Here is an 8,115-nt window from a genome sequence, read left to right on the forward strand (position 1 = left end):
TGAGACAACATTTTTTATAAATATTGTCCCAATATTGTGACAAAAATTATCACAACATTGTTCAATGTGTTATAAATGTTGGTCAATGTTGTCAGAATACTCTGACAATATCTTTATGAAACCTTTAATATTTTTTGAAAATATTATAGCAATGTTGGTACATATTGCTAAGATATTTTGAAAAAATATTGGAAAATATTGTCACAATATTGAGACAACATTTTTTAAAAATATTGTCTCAATATTGTGACAAAAATTATCACAACATTGTTCAATGTGTTGTAAATGTTGGTCAATGTTGTCAGAATACTCTGACAATATCTTTATGAAACCTTAAATATTTTTCCTACGATATTTGAAAATATTGGTTGATGTTGGGAAGATATTTTCCTGAAATATTGAAATATATTAACACAATATTGATATTGAACCGAATATTTTACAAAAAATTGTGGAAAAATTATCTCATAATATTGTGAGAAAATTATTCCACAGTATTGTGAGAACATTATTCCACAATTTTGTACAAAAATTTTTGACACTATTTTACAATATTGTGAGAACATAAGGGTACAGTTATACTATGTGCAAGCTTGCTCAAATAAGCACTTTCAAGCTGGTACCTAGTGCCAACTTACAGGTGAAAAACATTTTTTTTCAAATGGGTGAAACACGTTATGATGTGCTCGGAGAGAATGGAACTAGCTCTGCATTATTCATGGATCAGTTCTATTCTCTCTGTGCATGTCATGAGGTGTTTCTATGCATGTTACTAGATTCTGTTTTTAACTGTAAGTTTTCACTACCAGCTTGAAAGCGCTTATATGAGCAAACTTGCTCATAGTGTAACTGTACCCTCATTACACAATTTAAAAAAAAAATTATAAATACATTTCTGCAATTTTGTAAATTTCAATTAATATTTTCAACAATATTGAGGTTTCAGGGATTGATTATTCAATTAAAAACCGTAATTATAATCAATTACTAATTTATTGTTTATGATATCAGTAAATTGAACATGTAGACACGTTTTATGATCTTTTCTGTCACTACTATTATATTATTATCTATTCGAGAGGTTCATCTTCACAATCGATGTCGATTATTGTTATTGTAGCTGGTGTTGATGGCTGATTCCTGGAAAAAATGAAAATAATAAAAAAATCAGAAAGAAACTAATTCAAAGCAGAAAATAGTTGATCAATTTGTTTTATTAATACTTAATAGTTATAATTGGATATGAAATCATAAACTTGTATTTTTTATTGATAGGAGTTGTAGAGAATCAGATTCTGAAGAAAACGTTGAATGGCGGTGATTGTGTTAAAGTGACTCAAATTTCAGAAATCCCGATCGGAAGAAGACAAAATAGTCAAACCATAGCACATCTGAATCAGTGTTTAGTCTCTCTATTTTGATCATTTGATCACAATTTCTGAGTCTTGGGTAAGTTTTACACAATCATGCCAATCAACATTCCCTCCAGAATGAAGTTATAGCTAGAGTACCCAATAAAAAAATTGTTGGTTGATGAAAGACAAGGTTATTAAAAACAAGGTTATTCCGATTTGAGGAAACTAAAAGTGATGGGGAACCCGAAAAATAGTACAGATCAGAGATCCCGACTACATTTGAGATCACGACTGGCGCATTGAAAATATTAATCATATTGAGCTTTCATGGCTCATAACATCCACAAGGTTGCTTTAATAAAAAAATTATTGATCAATTGAGTTTTACATTTTTACCAATGTTTTACTAATAATATCATGTTTCTGTAATGTTGAAATCAGATCTATTTATTAGATTTAGTCCAAGTAGAAACCAAGTGAAGTGTTCTATTTTGAGAAGTGTAACAAGATTACAACATAAATGATATTATTGTCTTGCTGAAAAAACAAGTGCATGTGCACGGTACTAGAATTTCTGATCTGCAGCACTTCAAAAGGCCGGGACGCATATAACCGCACCGAGCCCGTGCCGAGGTACGGCCGAGCTACGCCCGCGACACGGTGATGGTGATAGGAGAACACACATATCCGTGCTACAGCCGAGCGGCAGCAGTGTCTCAGTTCTGTAGTGCTACTGTGGTCTGATTTCTGAATGTGTTAAACTATTGTTAATAATATAACACTATTAAAGCTTGTTACATCCGATTTAAATTTATATTTTTCAATTTTAAACTAATTACCTGTAGACACAGAAGATGAGAATCATAGTGCTGGTAAATATTTCGGTGCATAACAATACCACAATCAGTCATGTGTTGGAAATATAAATATAAGCAATAAAATTGTTATCTTCTGCCGTATGTAAATCTAAACGTAATTGGTTTTGAATTTAAAATTTAAGACACAGTCATGGGTTCATCTTTTATACTTTTTGCTGTTTATTTTATTATTTTAATATTATGTCTATTATACCTTTGGCTTAAGTTATTTGGTTCTACTTCTACTTTAACTTATTTTTCCGTTCAACCATATTTCTCATCACTTCGATCGTACCAAACTGGAAAATTACGTATCTCTTCAATAAGTTTTTCACTCTCTATGTTAAACGAGCCCGCACCGTCACCGTTAAAAAGTAAACTGAACTAGTCGATGACGGCTCGGGCAACAAACACGGTGACGGTACTGACGCAGTGCGGTAGTATGTGTCCCTACACGTTTCAAAGCTTTTGTTTTCTCTCGCCGTCGTACGTCCGACACTCGGCCGTGCCGCGGCGCGAGCTTGGTGTAGTTATGTGTGTCCCGGCCAAAAGTTTACTCTACCTACCCGATTTTCATTTCGTCCCAATATCAGGCAGTTATGGAACAACCTTCTTTTTAATAACATTGGGTGAAAGATGCTTATTCAGGAAACATCTCAATACAGAGTGAGTAAAAAGTTTGAAAACGGCTTGATACTTTTCATAGAGGTGATTTGATGGTCGGACGTAGGGGATCGTGCTAATATAAAAGTTCCTATACTCAATCATGACATTAAAAATTTGGTCTGCTATCTTGGCTCAGTGATATTGAATCCAAGCTCTTTTTTTCGAATGGGAAGATGGTCGTGTTATACATGATTCCAATGCTGTTTTTCAAGAAAAATTGAATTGTAAGATTAATGCTTACATTTTGTCCAACTTGGATTGGGCTTGTGCAAGCCACGAAGCCGCTTTCAACTAGACCTGCTTCAATTCTGCCTTCGGCCAGCACCGGTTTGTAGCAGCTGCTGTAACAATAAAATTTATGAGAACACTAATCATATCACACATTACTCATTACAATGCGAAAGAAAAGTATAAAGGACAAACAATGTATGAACAAAACTACTTTTTCTAGGTGGGATCGGCTGGAAAGATAAGATGAGGAGGAAGAATATTTTATAAATCATGGTTTATCATGTAATAGGCAGATTGTAGTAAAACATGAACAGGAAAGTGTTTAGAAAAACCGATAAGAAGTCTGGGTGAAATAATTTGAGAGGAAAAAGTGAATCTTCTGAGCATGTTATAAGAAAATTGTAATATTAATGAATTTCCAAAAAATATCCATTATTCAGTAATGGAATCATGCTTTTTATTATGTAGAATTAACGGTGCCCTACAATTAGTAGGCCTATCACCTTGATATTCTAGAAACTCGAAATAGAATGAAATATATTTGGATAAAAGTCATTTATCTCTAGTTTTCCATATAGTATTTCTTTATTGGAAATTGAAAGCTGGTCTTGTTATGCATGATAGGCCTATCACTTAACTTGCTACCGCAAAGCAAGTAGGCCCCGCCCTCGGAGGTTGAAATGAAGGTAACGATTCTATTCTATTCCAATACGGAATTTCAATATGAAGTGAATGGTGAGAACCTTGAATCAATAGGACAAACTGTTTCAAAGCTATGTGGAGTGTTAATCACAGACTTGTAGCTTACTACAAATCAATTGCTATTTCCAATACTAATTAATGATCAGTATTATAATGACCACCTCCCAAATTGAAAAAAATCAACTTAGAGATCCAATATTGCAGATCCAGGATGGAATGACTTCTTTTTTATTAAATAGAATAGAATCACTTCTTCATTTTAATGACATGGCGAAGTTTGGACAGTAATGTCCACTCAACCACGGTGTTTGTGGATGTCATGTTTAATGGCGAAATAAAGTTTTTGAGTCATACAGTGAAGTAGAATTTTCTATTCAAGTGGGATTTTGTCTGACTGATATTGATATTGCAAAATTAGAGTTGTTTAAAAAATATAAAGCAAGCTACACAGTGAACTTCAAAAGAGAAATTAGCTGAAATCTTACCAATCATAACTTCAGTTATCAGAAGGTCCTTGAAAGGTTTTTCTCTCTCTTATGGTCGTCCTTGCTTTGGATGGTAAGGAAGGGTCACCAGCTTCCCCATGATACTTGTGATTGTGCGCCCTTCCGAAGCTTTATCGGCGCATGACGCGACATACGTCTCCTTTGAACAATGAAAAAAATACTTTAGTTGAAGAATAAAATTAAAGTATTCTCAAAGGGATCAAGTATGTCTAATGAATTCATAATGTAACCTTTGATTTTTTTGCAATTTCCAAAAAAAACTCTATTAAATAACAGATTATGTACGGTATGTGAATCATTTTTGTTCTAAGTGCTAAGTTCGGTTCCATTTAGTGGAATTTATAGGTACGGCAAAAAAAAATTATTGAACTAGGTGTTTGGATTCAGGATTGAATTCGGAAAAAATAATTTTAAAGTTAGTGATTTGAAAAGATTTTGAAACGCTGAACATTTGAAAAAAAATTATAGGCTCTGATACTCTTATACCGATGGAAATAAGAGACTAAATAATTTAGTGTCTAATTATTTATTTTTAGCTTGAACCTCCTTATTATCCCCCAGTCATACAATAGCCCACAAATTTGGGTTGGGTTATAAATTATAATTTAGCCCACAAATTTGGGTTGGGTTATAAATAATTTATAATTATAAATAATTATAATAACCCAACCCAAATTTGTGGGCTATTGTATGACTGGGGGAAAATAAGGAGGTTCAAGCTGTAGCTCATATATTACAGCCTACTATAACTATAATGTGTATTCAGGATAGGTAGAATTCAACTGGTCAACCAAAATAAATCAACTAAACCCACCCTTATAGAGAAAAGATAAAACACAAGCTACATCTATAATATAATAATATATATTATTTTCTCCAAGCTACCGTATAGTAGGCCTAATTATACTTTTATCAGTCTAACTGATTCAAACTTCCATAAATTTAGTAATATTATTGTGTACTTACATTGATGATAGAAGATCACGTGACTTCAAAACAAATAAATGCCTGGATAAAACACTGGAAACAGGAAATGTACTCTGTATTCAATACGTGATGAACTGAAACTAACCCTTGCGACTGCATTAGACAAGAAGATCAAGTCCAATAACTATATAGCGAAAAGGCAAACACAACTCAAAAAGGCGCGAAAATACTTCGACAAGGAAGGAGTGAGTTTCGAGAGAGAGAGCACGGCCGTGGACAATGGTGAAAGTTAGGCCTACATACTATTACAAAAGTAGGAGCTTGTAGGAGGGGGAGAGACTCAAACAATATACCGTACGGTACTAAAAAGTATAGCAATAGAAGACAACCAAGAAGATGGCGGAACTGCCGAAAGATCTCGTTGTCCAGTGAGTGATTTATTCATTTATTGTAAAAATATCTGACTGCTAGTCGTTTTTTCTAAAAGCAAAAAGAGATTTAATAATAAGCAGTTCGTGATGGAAAACAACATTGAAGAATTCAATAAAGACATTTGCAGTTGAAAAGAGAACATACAGCGTAGGGATTACGGATTAGATTAGATTAGATTAGAGTTCTTTATTCATGCAGGCCTATGTTATGTTACAATATAATACACTGCTGGCTTATACACTAATTTAGATTGAATGGCAATATTTCTTATTATTGAACGAATTTTACAAGATATGAAGAATTAATTAATGAGAATAAAGATTGAATGCAATTTTTGAATAACGATAATTGGCCGAACGCAGTGAGTTCTATGATAACTCGGATTTTCTTTCGTCTGTCTGTATGTAATGCATTTACGGCCAAACAAACGCGTTGATAGAATTCTGAGATTTGGCAAGAATGTTCCTTTCTTACTGCGCGTGCAGTACACCAACTTACACCTTTGTCTCGATATGGTGTAACTAAAAACTATTTGCACTCAACTTCAAGCCACAAAATAAAATTATAATTAAGAAAGAAATGTTATTGTTGTGATCATGCTCTGATCTGATCGAATAATAAACACCGATTCTGGTAGAAGTAAGTATTCCTGAGAAATAAGCGATTCTACTACTGAAAAACTTTCTGTACCGGAATTCTAATATCAAACCTCCATACCTACAATCTGATAATTTCATATTATAATAAGAAAACTATTTTCTTGAGCTTCGTGAAGCCAGTGATAGTTAAGTCAGTTACACACATAGATTTTTGGACGTTTGATTTTTTGCCGTCCTTATGAAATCTACCAGATTAAACGAGACTTGAAACTCTTGAATACATTATCTGTTTGCCAAGTTATGCAACTGTCGGAAAAGTATAATCATAAAATAATATCCTCCCCATTAATACGCGACCGGAATAAGATTGATACGATATCAGAGAAAGTGCAAAATGCTAAAACTAAAGAAGACTTGTAAAATGCTGTGAGACCTCAAAATTAATCTATATGGTTCAAATTAGAAAAGAGATAAAAAAACTAAATTGCCATTCATCCCCATTTAAAAGGATTCTCAACTCCGGCTACGAAATGATCTTGGCAATATAATTTCGCTTGTATTTATGCAAAAAACTAAGCACCTGAATGAAGTGAGTGAGGCGTGAGCTATTTTCTCTTTCTCCTTCATGTTGTGTATGAAAAATCATGTTGTATTGTCTCTTGTGTGATAATTATATTTTACAAGCTCATTCCAAGCCTTGAAGAACCACAGATTAATCTAGAATCACTATGATTCTCAAAAATGTAGTAATTCCAATGATTGAATTGACTCCTGTACAGGGGAGTATCGTTGGCATAACATTTGCTGTTCTCACAACTTTCCTTGAATTGGTTCCTGAGTTTCTTTTATAGAATTCAATTTGATATCTCTAATCTATTCCAATACTCAACCATGAAAACCAATTTTCGAATCATAGTCTCAATCAGAACCTTTGGATATCGATCTTCTAGTAGTTAACAGAACCAAAATGCAAAGAGTATAAAAAAACCCACCAGTCACTGGTGGTAGGGCTGTGGTTGGGTGCAAAGTAAATTCTGTTATTATTGTAAATGGAAATAAATACGAAATATCTCCACTTTCGAGGTGAATTTCATTTCAAAGACTGGAGAGATATCGTCTATTTTTCTTTCAAATAGTCTCCAATTTATCATAAGAGACAATACAGTAAGTTAATATTCTTTGACATTCAATATTTCGATTTCCGTTAATTGAATCAAGCGACTACAATGTAATTGAAGGTATTTAAGTGCTCTCTGATTAATATATAGATCTACTGGGTAGATTAATTGACTCAGTATGTAATTAATAACTTGATTGTTGAATTCTGGAAATTACTACTTATCACAATTTCCGAAAAACTACTTTATGGGTTGTGATGAAACTTCTTATTTCTTATACATAGAAACATTAAAAATAAAAAACAACAGCTTTCTAAGATCCTAGATGTTTACCAATAATGCAGCTATCTTGTGGATATAATAACTTTAACTTCAAGAAACTTTCAGGACTGTTTTCAGAGACAAATATTGTTGAAGCGTTTGAGTTATATAAACTGTGATGAGCTTCTAGCAAATAATGTGATACAAATAAGATACTTTTTTCTCCTCTCAATACTCTCAATATTATTATGATAGTTTTTGTGATATGTTGATACACAAAATTAACGATGCATTTACTCCGCATGTGCTGGAAGTTTAGGTGTGATTGATTAATACAGTACCGTATCAATAATGAAATCAAATATTGGGCTTATCGAGAAGTAATGACAATCGTTCAAGTATTTAGTCTGAATCGTATCTGAAAATGACTCTTCAACATCAGTAGCAAGTTCTATTTGCAC

At 33.0% G+C, this 8,115-nt stretch overlaps 1 long non-coding RNA gene across 1 annotated transcript; it reads right to left on the bottom strand.

The window, feature by feature from the left end:
- Positions 1-974: 974 nt before the first annotated feature.
- Positions 975-7,819, bottom strand: LOC120351160. Its single transcript, XR_005571210.1, has 4 exons — positions 5,284-7,819; positions 4,297-4,456; positions 3,120-3,219; positions 975-1,140 (listed from the first exon to the last, which is right to left on the bottom strand). It is a non-coding gene; the product is annotated as an uncharacterized LOC120351160 (long non-coding RNA).
- Positions 7,820-8,115: the final 296 nt, after the last annotated feature.

The sequence above is a fragment of the Nilaparvata lugens genome, chromosome 4 (assembly GCF_014356525.2).
Source record: "Nilaparvata lugens isolate BPH chromosome 4, ASM1435652v1, whole genome shotgun sequence".
NCBI classification, from domain to species: domain Eukaryota; kingdom Metazoa; phylum Arthropoda; class Insecta; order Hemiptera; family Delphacidae; genus Nilaparvata; species Nilaparvata lugens.